The sequence below is a fragment of the Rhincodon typus genome, chromosome 1 (genome assembly GCF_021869965.1).
Source record: "Rhincodon typus isolate 14 chromosome 1, sRhiTyp1.1, whole genome shotgun sequence".
In the NCBI taxonomy this organism is placed as follows: domain Eukaryota; kingdom Metazoa; phylum Chordata; class Chondrichthyes; order Orectolobiformes; family Rhincodontidae; genus Rhincodon; species Rhincodon typus.
In genome coordinates this window covers 166631006-166646527 of record NC_063332.1, presented here as the reverse complement: position 1 = coordinate 166646527, position 15522 = coordinate 166631006, and positions in this window count along the sequence as shown.

Genomic DNA, 15522 nt, shown 5'->3' with positions numbered 1-15522 from the left:
CATCCCAGGCCCTAAGAAGACCTTCCACATCAAACAGATGTTCACCTGCACATCTGCTAATGTGGTATACTGTATCCACTGTTCCAGATGTGGCCTCCTCTACATCGGGGAAACCAAGCGGAGGCTTGGGGACCGCTTTGCGGAACACCTACGCTCGGTTCGCACCAAACAACCGCACCTCCCAGTCGCAAACCATTTCAGCTCCCCCTCCCACTCCTTGGACGACATGTCCATCCTGAGCCTCCTGCAGTGCCACAACAATGCCACCCGAAGGTTGCAGGAACAGCATCTCATATTCCGCTTGGGAACCCTGCAGCCCAATGGTATCAATGTGGACTTCACAAACTTCAAAATCTCCCCTCCCCCGACCGCATCCCAAAACCAGCCCAGCTTGTACCCACCTCCCTAACCTGTCCTCCCACCTATCCACTCCTCCCACCTCAAGCACCACCCCATCTCCTACCTACTAGCCTCATCCTGCCTCCTTGACCTGTCCGTCCTCCCTGAACCGACCTATCCCCTCCCTAACTCCCCACCTACACTCACCTTTACTGGCTCCATCCCCGCCTCCTTGACCTGCCTGTCTCCTCTCCACCTATCTTCTCCTTTATCCATCTTCTATCCGCCTCCCCCTCTCTCCCTATTTATTTCAGAATCCCCTTCCCCTCCCCCATTTCTGAAGAAAGGTCTAGACCCAAAACGTCAGCCTTCCTGCTCCTCTGATGCTGCTTGGCCTGCTGTGTTCATCCAGCTCCACACCTTGTCGTCTCAGATTCTCCAGCATCGGCAGTTCCTACTATCTCAGCAAAAGCATCTTTATTTTCGTGTAAACCTTAAAACGGAGTATGAAGTGCAATGAGACATGAAGATCTTCCTTGCACTTTTAGTTGAAGAAATAGAATACATGAAATCAAATCAAGTAATTGCTGTTTTAATTGGTACAGTGATGCAGCTATCACAAGGTGGCAGTCTTCAGTTGACAAAAATTTTGACAAAACAGTAATAGGAAGAGAGATAACAAGGTGTAGAGCTGGATGAACACAGCAGGCCAAGCAGCATCAGAGGAGCAGGAAGGCTGACGTTTCGGGTCTAGACCCTTCTTCAGAAATGGGGGAGGGGATTCTGAAATAAATAGGGAGAGAGTGGGAGGCGGATAGAAGATGGATAAAGGAGAGGATAGGTGGAGAGGAGACAGACAGGTCAAGGAGGTGGGGTTGGAGCCAGTAAAGGTTAGTGTAGGTGGGGAGTTAGGGAGGGGATAGGTTGGTCCAGGGAGGACGGACAGGTCAAGGAGGTGGGATGAGGCTGGTAGGTAGGAGATGGGGTTGGGGCTTGAGGGGGAGGAGTGGATAGGTGGGAGGACAGGTTAGGAAGACGGGTACGAGCTGGGCTGGTTTTGGGATGGAAAACTTGCATTTTTATAGTTTGCTTTCATATTCCTCACTATCACCAGACATATCAATGTGCTTTACAGCCAACCCTTAAAGTATAATCACTATTGTAACGTAGGAAATGCATCAGGCAAGTTGCACACAGCAAATTCCAAGATAATCTGCTGTTGACTGAGGGTCATCCAGGCAACTGGCAACAAATCTGTTTTCACATCCATCTGAGCAGGCTGATATGGTATACTGGCCTTCATAGTGAGAGGATTTGAGTCCAGGAGCAAGAATGTCTTGCTGCAATTGTACAGTGCCTTGGTGGGACCACACCAGGAGTATCTAGTGCAGTTTTGGTCTCCTTTTTTAGTTTCCTTATCCGAGGAAGGATGTTCTGGCTATGGAAGGAGTGCATCAAAGGTTTAAGATACCATCCAAAAAGTTACACATCTAACAACATAAATGTCAGCATGAATCAGATGGGCCAGATGATCTATTAATGTGCTGAATCTATGTGTGGAATCTTCCTAACTCTGGGAGATGACTTTGAAAGTGAGTTTTCCAAGAAAGTCTTTGAAGACCTATTGGGATGGGATTACAATGTTGTCCCATCTCCAGAAGTGTTTCCCAGGGTTGGTGAAGGCCATGGGAGCGGGGGTGGGGGGGTTCCTGCAGAAGGCACTTGCAAGCCACTGTAATATTCTCCAAACATAAGCATGGATCAATCAAGTGGAATTCTATGATCACTGAAAGCCTCTAACAGCCTGGTACCTGAAGAGAGAGTGTGATTAATAGTGGGTATCTGAGGTGACCCAAGCCCCAGAGCCATCACTGAAAGGCACCATCCTGATGTAACTGGAATTGAGGCATGTGGGACAAGTTGATTGAGTAGGCAAATGCATGGCAGATGCAGTATAATTTGGCTAAATGAAAGTTTATCCACCTTGGCAGCAAAAACAGGAAGGCAGATTATTGTCTGAATGGCAATAGATTGGGAAAGGTGGGGTATGTGCAGTGATACCTAGGTGTCTATGTATACCAGCTGCTGAAAATAAACATGCAACAGTGAAGGAGGCCAATGGTATGCTGGCCTTAATAGTGAGAGGATTTGAGTAAAGGAGGAGGGATGTATTCGTGCAATTTTACAGGGCCTTGGTGAGACCACACCTGGGAGTATTGAGTGCAGTTTTGGTCTCCCTTTTTAGTTTCATTATCTGAGGAAGGATGTTCTGGCTATGGAGGGAGTGCAACAAAGGTTTACCAGACTGATTCTTTAGATGGCAGGATGAACATATGAAGATTGGTTTTTTGACCATATTCACTGCAGTCTAGAAGAATGAGGGAGTTGGAGGATCTCGTATAAACCTCTAATATTCTAATAGGACCATAGATCACAGAATCCCTACAGTGTGGAAACAGGCCCTTCGGCCCAACAAGGGTGATGCGAAGAAGGATCTAGACCCGAAACATCAGCTTTCCTGCTCCTCTGATGCTGCTTGGCCTTCCACACCGCCCCCTCAGAGTAGCCTACCCAGACCTATCCCTCATAACCCACCTAATCTACACATCCCTGAACACTATGGGCAATTTAGCATGGCCAATCCACCTAACCTGCACATCTTTGGATTGTGGGAGGAAACCGGAGAAAACCCATGCAGATGCAGGGGAGAACGTGCAAACTCCACACAGGCTATCATCCGAGGGTGGAATCAAACCCGGGTCCCTGGCGCTGTGAGGCAGCAATGCTAACCACTGAGTTACCGTGCTGCTCCTTCACTGCACAGTAACAGTCTATTAATCTAATGGTGCTGAGCAATATGGCAAGATCAATGAAATATATCTCCTACAGCAGAGTGCCTGGAGGTGATCTTCTACATATTCTGAAAGGGTTTGGTAGGGTACGCATAAAGATATTGCTTTCACTTGTATGAAAATCCAAAACTTGACCTTGAGGTATAAATCAGTCATAAATCCAATAAGGGGTTCAGGCAAAACTGCTTTCCAAGGAATTGCTGGAAATATGGAACTTGCTACCACAGCGAGTGATTAAGGCAAATCGCATAATTGTATTTAAAGAGAAGCTACATGAGGGAGAAAGGAATAGAAGATGTACTGATAGGGTTAGATGAAATACGAGAGGGGAGGAGGTTCGTGTGGAGCCTGAATACCAGCATGAACCAGATGGGCCAAATAGTCTTAGTTCTGTGCTGTATCTGGATGGAGTCTACTTAGCCCCCCAAACATCCTTTGAAAGCAAGTTATCCAAGAAAATATCAGAAGAGCTTTTGGGATGGCTTTTCAATGCTGTCTGTTTCGGGACATGTTTCCCAGGGGCAGCTTCCACTGAGGAGAAAAGTGCAAATTCTAACTTGAGACCCCTTTTAAGGTATAAAGTGAATGTGGCTATACACAATCAGCCTCATTTGAAGTGATTCTCTCCTCCCATACTGGGAGCTTATTGTTGCAGTGGAAAACCTTTTCCTTCCACCCATCTGGATCAGTCTGCTCTCTGATCACAAAACAGGAGAGATCTGCCAGGAACATATTTGGGACTTTGACTTTCCCTTCACAATCAAGCAGAATATCTGCGAGATTGAAATGTAACCAGAGGAAGGCAGATTGCCATCTTGGAAGGGTACTTCTTTCAGTCCAGTATACTGTATCTGCGGCTCTCAAAGTGGTCTCCCCTACGCGGAGGAGACAAACACAGTCTGGCTGAGTACTTTATGGCACACCTTCATTCAGCATGACCCTGACTCTTCTGTAAAATTTGTTAAGTTGGATTCTGCACTCCCTTCCCCACCCCCCACTCCCTGTCCTCATTCTTCTACACAGTTCCAATCAACGGACTCTTTAGAAACAACATTTCATCTTCCAATTACATTATCCAGACTTCCAAACTTGACATTGACTTGAACAGTTTCATTTCATAAGCACTTCCCCATTTTGCTTTGTTTACCTGAACTCCAATTGTTGAAGATGAGATCTGCTATTCCCATTTACACCTTCTCTAGATCTATTTTGCATTTCTATACCTGCCCCATCACCATCTTCTGTGGCCTTGCACTATCATCTCTTTTGTTATTTAATGTCTCCTACCTTTCACCCTATCACAAACCTTCCTTTAGTCCTTTCACCCCCTTTCCCATTTCACTCCATCTGAACTTACTGAATTTTTACAACGTTGATGAAAGGTTATCAAGCTGAAATAGCCTAAACTCTCCCATGTCCCAGCCCCCCACCCCACACACCAGGCCTTGTTACCACATAGCCTGCCACTACACACCCCCTGTTGTTAGTCACTAACAGTCCCCATTAACAAATACTCACACTCCCAGCCTGATCATTAGCAACTCCTTTGTCTGTCCAACTGTCTTTCTCTCTCTTCGGGCTCTATCCTATCGTTTACTCCCTATCCCACCCACCTCCTTATTTTCTGCATATAAACTGACGTTTCCCAGCCACCATCAGTTCTGAGGAAGTGTCACTGGACCCGAAACGTTAACTCTGTTTTCTCCTCCACAGATGTTGCCAGACCTGCTGAGCTTTTCCAGCAACTTTGTTTTTGTTCCTGATTTACAGCATCTGCAGTTCTTTTGGTTTTTATTTAGTATTTAACTCACTACCACATCTCTTCCAGGCATGCCCACCTTGAAGAAGTTCTGCTCCTCTCTCCGACGGGATTTCCGTTCCAATCTCTCTTCTTGCCCACCGACTTTAATTTCACTGTCACTCCTGGTGTTTGACCAGGTATTTGCTACAACTCGTTTCCACAGCCATATCACATTCCTCAGTGACTGCCTCCGGCTCCGACTCACCCCACGTGGATTCCAACTGAAGTTTCATCCCTCATGTTTTGAATCCTCCCAGGATCACAGATATATCCGTGATGTTCAACGTTCCACGGACAGCTGCTCTCACCGCATCCTGAGATCCATACTCCGTGCCATGCGGCGCCACATGCACACTCTCAACCTCTCTCTCCAACAGCATCGCAACGTGCTGGCTCAGGGCTGCACCACTCCGCGGTTCCACTTCATCCCCGGCTCATTCGTCATGCTAACAAGGAACTTTTTCTTTTCCTTTCAGGTATCAAGGCCCACAAGATGCAACAACTCAAAAATACCCACGGCCCTCTGGAACCTACCTCTCCTCCCCCTCCCTCCGACTCTATCCCCTTCCCCAACCCCCCCCACCTCCTGTCGGGTATTCACCATCCTTCCTAACCTTCCACTGTCCGATGCTGAACACTCTGTACTCAGCAAAGGCCTCAGCTTTATCCCTCTGTGTCCCCACCTTAATGAATTTCGGACGCGACATGACGCCGAACTGTTATCTCTTCCGCCGTCTTCGCCTCCGTGCTCATTTCTTTGGACAAGAGTCCTCTCCCCGTCCCACAGACCCCTTTGCCCAACTCCAACACTCTCCCTCCACCTGAACCCCTCCCTCCGGCCTTTTACCTGCACTCGATCTTTTCATTGAGAACTGTCAACGTGACATTAGTCGCCTCAATTTCACTGCCCCTCTCAACAAATCCAACCTATCTCCCTCTGAACTGACTGCACTCTGTGCACTCAGATCTAACCCCGACTTTATCATCAAGCCTGCCGATAAGGGTGGTGCTGTTGTTGTCTGGCGTACTGACCTCTACCTTGCAGAGGCTGAGCACCAGCTCTCAGATACCTCCTCCTAGCCTCCCCTGGACCATGACCCCACCATGGCACATCAGGCCATTGTATCCACTATGGTTACGGATGTCATTTCATCCAGTGATCTCCTCCCATCCGCTTCCAAGCTAATAGTCCCCCAACCCTGCACAGCTCGTTTCTACCTCCTGCCAAAAATCCACAAACAGGACTATCCAGGTAGACCCATTGTTTCAGCCTGCTCCTGCCCCACAGAACTCATCTCTTCCTACCTTGACTCAGTCCTCTCCCCCGGTCCAATCCCTACCCACATACATCCATGATTCATCTGACGCCTTACGCCGGTTTCAAAGCTTCCAGTTTACCGGCTCCAGCCACCTCCTCTTTACCATGGATGTGCAATCCCTTTACACATCCATTCCCCACCAGGAGGGTCTTAGGGCTCTCCGCTTCTTCCTGGAGCAAAGACCTGAACCATCCCCACCCACCACCACCCTCCTCCGCTTGGCTGAGCTTGTCCTCACCCTCAACAACTTCTCTTTCAACTCCTCTCATTTTCTTCAGGTAAGAGGGGTTGCCATGGGTACCCGCATGGGCCCTAGTTATGCCTGTCTCTTTGTGGGGTACGTGGAACATTCCTTGTTCCAGTCCTGTTCCAGTCCTATTCCGGCCCCCACCCACAACTCTTTCTCCGATACATCGATGATATCATCGGTGCTGCTTCCCTCTCTCGTCTAGAATTGGAAAACTTCATCAATTTCGCCTCCAATTTCCACCCTGCCCTCACCTTCACCTGGTCCATCTCTGACGCCTCCCTTCCCTTCCTCAACATTTCAGTTTCCATTTCTGGGGATAGACTGGCTACTAATATCCATTACAAACCCACCGACTCCCCCAGCTACCTGGACTATACATCCTCACACCTCACTTCCTGTAAAGACTCCATCCCATTCTCTCAGTTCCTCCGTCTCCATCGCATATGTTCAGATGAGGCCAACTTCGACAAGGGAGCCTCTGAAATGTCCACATTCTTCCTCAACCGAGGATTCCCCAGCTCCGTTGTCGACAGGGCCCTCAATCGGGTCCAACCCATCTCCCGCACTTCTGCCCTCACCCCTTCTCTTCCCTCCCGCAACAGCGATAGGGTTCCCCTTATCCTCACCTACCATCCCACCAGCCACTTCTGCCACCTCCAGCAAGGTGCCACCACCAGACACATATTCCCCTCCCCTCCCTTGTCCACCTTCTGCAGGGACCGTTCCCTCCAGGACACCCTGGTCCACACTTCCATCACCCCCAACACCTCCCCACAGGCCTACGGCACCTTCCCCTGTAACCGGCGAAGGTGCAACACCTGCCCCTTTACCTCCTCCCTCCCCAGAATCCAAGGGCCCAAACATACCTTCCAGGTGAAGCAACACTTCACCTGCACTTCCAACAATCTAGTCTACTGCATTAGCTGCTCACAACATGGTCTCCTCTACATTGGGGAAACGAAGTGTAGACTTGGCGACCGCTTCACAGAACATCTACGTTCTACTCGCAAAAAAGACCCTGAACTACCTGTTGCCTGCCACTTCAATGCACCACCTTGCTCCCTGGCCAACATCTCTGTCTCCGGCTTGCCACAGTGTTCCAGTGAAGCCCAACGCAAGCTGGAGGAACAACACCTTATTTTCCGCTTGGGGACCCTACAGCCCTCCAGACTCCATATTGAGTTCAATAATTTTAGGGCCTAAACTCTCCCATGTCCCAGCCCCCCACCCCACACACCAGGCCTTGTTACCACATAGCCTGCCACTACACACCGGCTGTTGTTAGTCACTAACAGTCCCCATTAACAACTATTCACCCTCCCAGCCTGATCATTAGCAACTCCTTTGTCTGTCCAACTGTCTTTCTCTCTCTTCGGGCTCTGTCCTATCGTTTACTCCCTATCCCACCCACCTCCCTATTTTCTGCATATAAACTGGCGTTTTCCTAGCCACCATCAGTTCTGAGGAAGGGTCACTGGACCCAAAACGTTAACTCTGTTTACTCCTCCACAGATATTGCCAGACCTGTTGAGCTTTTCCAGCAACTTTGTTTTTGTTCCTGATTTACAGCATCCGCAGTTCTTTTGGTTTTTATCAAGCTGAAATGTTAACCCTGCTTCTGTTTCCACAGATACTGCCTGACTTGATAAGTATTTCCAGCATTTCCTGTTCTGATGTCAAAAATTACCACATCTGTTTTATATTAACATCTTTACCTTAGCCTGCTTTTGTTTCAGATGATTAGAGACTTGGCTGAAAACATATCTTTTGGGATCCCCAAGTAGTAAGGAGGGAGGTTACAGAAGAAAAATAGTTTTGAGATGAGGTTTTTTTGCAATCATATACATAAATGCTTTTTTCCTACTCTCCTCACATGCTAGTATATCGTTCCTCTTTATATACTTATTAAATTATTTTAATTCTTTCTGATTTAGTAGATAGTGAAAATCTTTCAAGTTTTTGACATCTCCCTTGGTTGTAATGAACAACTCAAATTTTTTTGAGCTTCTGTTCATAAGTAACAATCTCTCATTCCTGATGCCATTCTGTCAATCTTCACTGTTCCACTGACATCCTTGTTATAGATATTTTTAATCTACTTGTTCAGAGATGTTATTACACACCTCTGGAGCAGGTGGGATTTGAAACCAGGCCTCCTGAACCAAAAGTAGGGACACTATCAATCCACTACAAAAGTTCTCTCAATATCTTTGTTATAATGAGGTGTCCAAAACTTGCGCCTGTCCCAATTTACTGCGCAAATTCAACATCACTGCCTTGTTTTTGCGTTCAAGTTGCAAACCATCCTGACTTGAATATGAATTGTCTCCTACCACCGATGGATCAGTATTTTGATCATAATCCGCAGAGTCCCTACTGGTTTCTTTCTTGATTAACATTCGTGCTCAATGCCCACCATTATAGAGCCATAGACTAACATTGCATGGAAACTGACCCTTTGGTCCAACTCTTCCATGCAGACCAAGTTTCCCAAACTAAACCAGTCCCATTTGCCTGCGTTTGGCCCATATCCCTCTAAACTTTTCCTATTTATGTATCTGTATCAATATCTTTTTAACGTAACTGTACCTGCATCTACCAATTCCTCTGGCAGTTCATTCCACATATGAACCACCCTCTGTGTGAAAAAGTTGCCCCTCAGCTCCATTTTAAATCTTTCTCCTCTCATCTTAAAAACATGCCCTCTAGTTTTGAACTCCCTTAACCTAGGGAAAAGACTTTTGCTATTCACCTTATCTATGCCCCTCATGATTTTACAAATCTCTATAAGGTCTCCCTTCAACTTCCTACGCTCCAGTGAAAACAGTCCTGGCAACATCCTTGTAAATCTTTTCTGAATCCTCTTCAATTTAATAATATCCTTCCTATAGCAGGATGACCAGAACTGTACACGCCATTCCAGAAGAGTCCTATACAATCTCAACATGACTTCCCAGCTCCTACCGTCAACAGTCTGAGCAATGAAGGCAAGTGTGCTAAATGCCTTCTTAACCATCCTGTCTACCAGTGACGCAACTTTCAAAGAACCTGTACCAGATCACCCTAGGTCTCTGTTCGACAAAACTCCACAGGGCCCTACCATTAACTGTGTAAGTCCTGCCTTGTTCAGTACCTCGCATTTATCCAAATTAAACTCCATACCAAAAGTTTTGAGCACGTGGGAGCACCATCACCACAAGGGCACAATGTTTATAAAGCCATCCCACCATCACCTAGGGTAACTAGGGACCGGACGTAAATGCTGGCCTTCCCAACATCAGCCTTGTCTCAAGAGTTTATATTAAAACGATTCCCTGACAGGTAAAACCCAGGAGGAGAACCTGTTGCCCAGTAGTTTATTCCTGCCTCAGAGAAAGAAGCTGCAGATTCCAGTCCCATTCCAAAACTTGCGAGCTGAGAATGATGTAATACGGCCAAGTAGGTCAAATATTGACTTGCAAATGCTTCCCATAGGCAGCAATGGACAGACAGTAAGAGTGGTTGTGATTTCTGCTGGTCAGTCATGTGGTGGAAGAAAAGTTGCAGCTTGTACTAAATATTCTTATTTGATCATAAGACGTAGGAGCAGAAGTAGGCTATTCAGCCCACCAAGTCTGCTCTGCGATTCAACAAGATCATGGCTGATCTGATGATTCTCAACTCCATTTCCAGCCTTTCCCTATAACCCTTGATTCCCTTACTGTTTAAAAATCTGTATATCTCAGCTTTGAATATACTTAATGACCTAGCCTCTACAGCCCCTGACATAAATATTTCAGATTTACTGCCCCCAGAGACAAAATTCCTCCTCATCTCTGTCTTAAATGTGTGACCCCTTATTCTGTGAATATGCCCCTCTGGACCTAGACTTGCCCACATGGGGGATTACCTCTCCACATCTACCCTGTCAAGTACCCCAAGAATCATGTATATTTCAATAAGGTCACTTCTTATTCTTCTATGTTCCAATGGGTACAGGCACAATCTACTCAACCTCTCCTCATAAGTCAGTCCCTCCATGTCTGGGAGCAGCCTGTGAACCTTCTCCGCACTGCTTTCCTTGCCAGTATATCTTTCCCATATAATGGGCCCAAAAACTGTTCACAGTATTCCAGCTCTGGTTTGACTAGTGCCTTGTACAGTTTTAGCAAAACCGCCCTACTTTTATACGCCTTTCACTTCGAAATAAAGGCCAACATTCCATTCGCCTCCCCTAAGTTTTTGTGATTCATGGCTAGAGTGAGTATATGAAAACACAAGTTGCCACACCACAGCGACTCAGCCCTTTTTACAGTGGGGCCTGTGACCTCAGTTATATGGACAGCCGGCATAAGATTGGTCAATAAATATGGAGCCAGAAAAGCATAGCAGGTCAGACAGCATCCGAGGAGCGGGGAAGTCGTTACAGCCTGAAATGGTGACTTTCCTGCTCCTCAGATGCTGTCTGACCTGCTGTGATTTTCCAGCTCCACATTTATTGACTCTAGCTTCCAGCATTTGCAGTCCTTAATGTCTCCAAGATGTAAAAGATTGATGTCAAGAGCACCAGGTTCCATCCCCATCCTGGCTGCAGTGAATCTGAGACACGTCTTCTTGTCCTAGCCCTGCCAAACTTTTGAAAGTTCATAGAAGATAGGAGCATGAGTAGACCCCTCGAGCAGGCTCTGCTGTTCGTTATGACCATGGCTGATCATTGAGCTCAATATACAATCCTTCCATCCCCCATATTCCTTCATCCCTTTAGCCACAAGAGCTAAATCTACCTCCTTCTTAAAAACACAACGTTTTGGCCTCAACACTTTGTGATAACGAATTCCACAGACTCACCAGTCACTGGGTGAAGAAATTTCTCCTCATCTCAGTCCTAAAAGGTTTACCGTTTATCCTTTTATAGGTTTCTTTAAGAACTCCCTCATTTTTTCAGAATTCCAGTGAATACAATCCTTACTGACTCAATCTCTCCTCATACGTCAGTCCTGCTACCCAGGAATCAATTTGGTAAGACCATAAGATATAAGAGCGGGATAAAGCCATTCAGCCCATTGAGTCCATTCCTCCTGCTCCAGCTGTGGAAATTAACTTGGTTTTGGGCAGTGATGCAAACTGGCAGGCATTAAATCACCAGCTTAGTTAACAACACACCTGGCATTTTACATTGAAGTCAATGAGGGAGAAAGAATTGTGTGAACGTAAAATTATTACGTGATACTTTCACTTGACCATACCATGCAAAATCATTTTCCCCCTCAGTATCTGTGCCATCAGATCCCTTTGATAATCTATCACTTTTCAAAAACTTCAGGCAGAATTTGTATTCATTCACGGATGAGAGATCAGAAGGGAGCAGGTGCCAGTTTGGTGGCACATTTCTGCCCCTGGACCATTTTCCAAATATAAATATAAATATAACATTCTTGGTCTTGTTGTGCTACTGAAGAAAACTTACAGAATCCACTGAGGTAAGGAAAGCATTAACTTTACTTAAGAAGCAGCTTGCTGTGGCTTCATTTGCCCACAGGCCACAAGAGAGAGCAAGATCAGGAGATGTTGCATCACGCTCTATGACGGTTTAGATAGTGTCTCATTATATCAGAGTCAGACTTAAGCTGTTATGTTCTAATTAAGGAGCCAATTAAGGCCTTTGATCAAAGGTGAAGTGGAATTTCCAAGCTGACTTGCGGGCACTACCCATCAGATGACGGGAGCTTGACAGCTGCTTGGAGGCAAAATGGGTCCAAGAGGCTTCAAGAAAACCTTGAGGCTCCCCCGTTCTCCCCACTCCCCTCCCCCAGCAATATCTGGCCACAGTTTTGGCTGCAGGCCTCACTGTGGAGGGAATTCCTCCAGATTCTTATTTCAAAAGCACCATCAGGATGCCTCAAGTTGGATGTTCCCTCTCCTTCCTTTACCAGCAACTGCACCCCAATCAGTCCTGCAGACTTCCTGGTATTCCTCAGGCTTCAGGAGTCCACCCTCACCCCTACCAGTTTCCCCTGGGCTTTAATTAATTGGATAGCTACTGCGATTCCTTGCCACTAATTGGTCAATCCAGGCAATATTAAGATCAAGTGACTGCTCCTGACAAAATTAGGTCAGGATCTTCATTTGACCCTGATGTTAAAGGTCATGACCTAAAGAATCATGGAATTGCAGAGGGTTATGGCACAGGAGAATCATTCAGCCCACCAAGTCTACACTGGGGCAGCATGGTGGCTCAGTGGTTAGCACAGCTGCCTCACAGCGCCAGGGACCTGGGTTCAATTCCACCCTTGGGCGACTGTCTGTGGAGTTTGCACATTCTTCCCATGTCTGTGCAGGATTCCCCCAGGTGCTCTGGTTTCCTCCCACAGTCCAAAGATGTGCAGATGGCTGATCTGATGATTCTCAACTCCATTTCCAGCCTTCTCCCTATAACCCTTGATTCCCTTACTGTATAAAATCTGTATATCTCAGCTTTGAATATACTTAATGACCTAGCCTCTACAGCCCCCTGACATAAATATTTCAGAGATTCACCGTCCCCCGAGACAAAATTCCTCCTCATTTGTCTTAAATGTATGACCCCTTATTCTGTGATTATGCCTCTCTGGACCTAGACTTGCCCACAAGGGGGATTACTTCTCCACATCTACCCTGTCAAGTACCCTAAGAATCATGTATATTTCAATAAAGTTGCTTCTTTTTCTTCTATGTTCCAATGGGTACAGGCACAATCTACTTAACCTCCTCATAAGTCAGTCCCTCCATGTCTGGAAGCAGCCTGTGAACGTTCTCTGCACTGCCTTCCTTGCCAGTATATCTTTCCTCATATAATGGGCCCAAAAACTGTTCACAGTATTCCAGCTCTGGTCTGGCTAGTGCCTTGTACAGTTTTAGCAAAACCTCCCTCCTTTTATACCCTTTCGCTTCGAAATAAAGGCCAACATTCCATTCGCCTCCCCTAGGTTTTTGTGATTCATGGCTAGAGTGAGTATATGAAAGCATAAATTGCCACACCACAGCGACTCAGCCCTTTTTGCAGTGGGGTCTGTGATCTCAGTTATATGGACAGCCGGCATGCATAAGATTGGTCAATAAATATGGAGCCAGAAAAGCATAGCAGGTCAGACAGCATCCGAGGAGCGGGAAAGTCGTTACAGCCTGTAACGGTGACTTTCCTGCTCCTCAGATGCTGTCTGACCTGCTGTGATTTTCTAGCTCCACATTTATTGACTCTAGCTTCCAGCATTTGCAGTCCTTACTGTCTCCAAGACATGGGAAATGATGGGTTACCAGGATAGGGTGGGTCTGGGTGGGATGCTGTTCAGAGGTTGGTATGGACTTGACGGGCCAAATGGCATACTTCCACACTGTAGGGATTCTATGATTCAATAAACATTTTGACTTTGTGCCCTTCTCTTGCCTTTGCCCTGTACCTTTGCACGTTGTTTAAATAGAAACAATCATCCAATGCCCTCTTGAATTCCTCAATTGAACCTGCTTCCACCACACTTCCAAACAGTACAGTCCAGTTCATAAACATTCATTGCACATGATAGTTTTCTTTTCCTCACATCACATTTGCTTATTTTGCAAATCACTTTAAATCTGTGCTCTCTCATTCTTAATCCTTTAATAAGCAGGAAAAATGCACAATCCAGTCTTTCATTTCATTTTTCACTGCATTGAACTAATTTTCCACCTATCTGCCACTGTGCTAAACTGCCCATGTCTTCCTGCATTCTTCCTTTGCCATGTCTCCAGTTCGCTATTTAATGTGTTTTGTAATATTACCAGATACTGCAGGAGTCTTAACAGTGAATGCATTTTCTGCTAACAAGTACAGTCCAAAAGTGTAGAATATTGGAAAGTCATTTATCCCCATACTATAACATGATAAATACAAGTTGCAGAGATGCTGCATTAAGTTTTTGAAAAGAATATTTTGTAAATCCAAGGTTACAAGGGCTAATTAAATCAAGTGCAAGAATCAAATGATCTGAAAAACACTGATTGAAAAGTTAGTCAAAGGCAACTCTCAACAAGGATTTGGATGTATATTTACGAATAAGGAACAAAAGTAGACCATTTGGCCTTAAGCCTGCTCCGTAGGATTCAATAAGATCATGGCTGATCTGATTTATACTTCAACTCTACAATCTTGCATACCTTGATAATCTTTCATCCCTTTGAATCATCAATAATCTATCTACCTCTGCCTCAAAAATATGTAAAGATCCTGCCTTTTGAGGAAGGGAATTCCAAAGATTCATAACCCTGAGAGAGGAAAAAAATGTCTCCTTGTCTTTGTCTTAAATTGGAGACACGTTACTTTTAAACTATGATCCATAGTTCTAGATTCTCCCACAGAAGGGAACATCCTTTCCACATCTACCACGTCAGGTCCCCTCAGGATCTTATATGTTTCAATCAAGTCACCTCTGACGCTTCTAAACTCCATAGTTAAAGAGGAAAAAAAAACTGCAGGACAAGGGAAAGAGAATGGGGTGAGAGAGAACTTTGGATCAACTTTGCACTGGAGCCAATGCAGGCACAATCGTCAGGACTATGTTCTTTCATCTATGCTATGCCAGGAAGGAAAGCCAGGGTTGGAATGCAGCAACTGAGGGCGCTATTGGGATGGTTCCTGCCAACTTGTATACATGGCTGTTTGTGGCATTAGTTTGTGCTCCAATCAGGAGAAATGGGATGGGGTGGGAATCAGGAGAAATTTCCTGGTTGGTGGAGATCCATCCATTTGCAGCCAAAGATTTCCCTGAGGAGGCAGGCGTGCTGCACAAAGCAACATACCTGCTCAATCTGGCCACTCTGTCCTCCCTTTCACTGCCAGGATTCTCCAGATGTATTGGTTGGCATTAAATTCAAATGACTGTCAGAATCAGAGTATGGAGGCACTGCTTCAACATCAGAATTTCAGCCCTGCCTATGCAGACTGAACTACTTGGACATCTCAAACCTGCC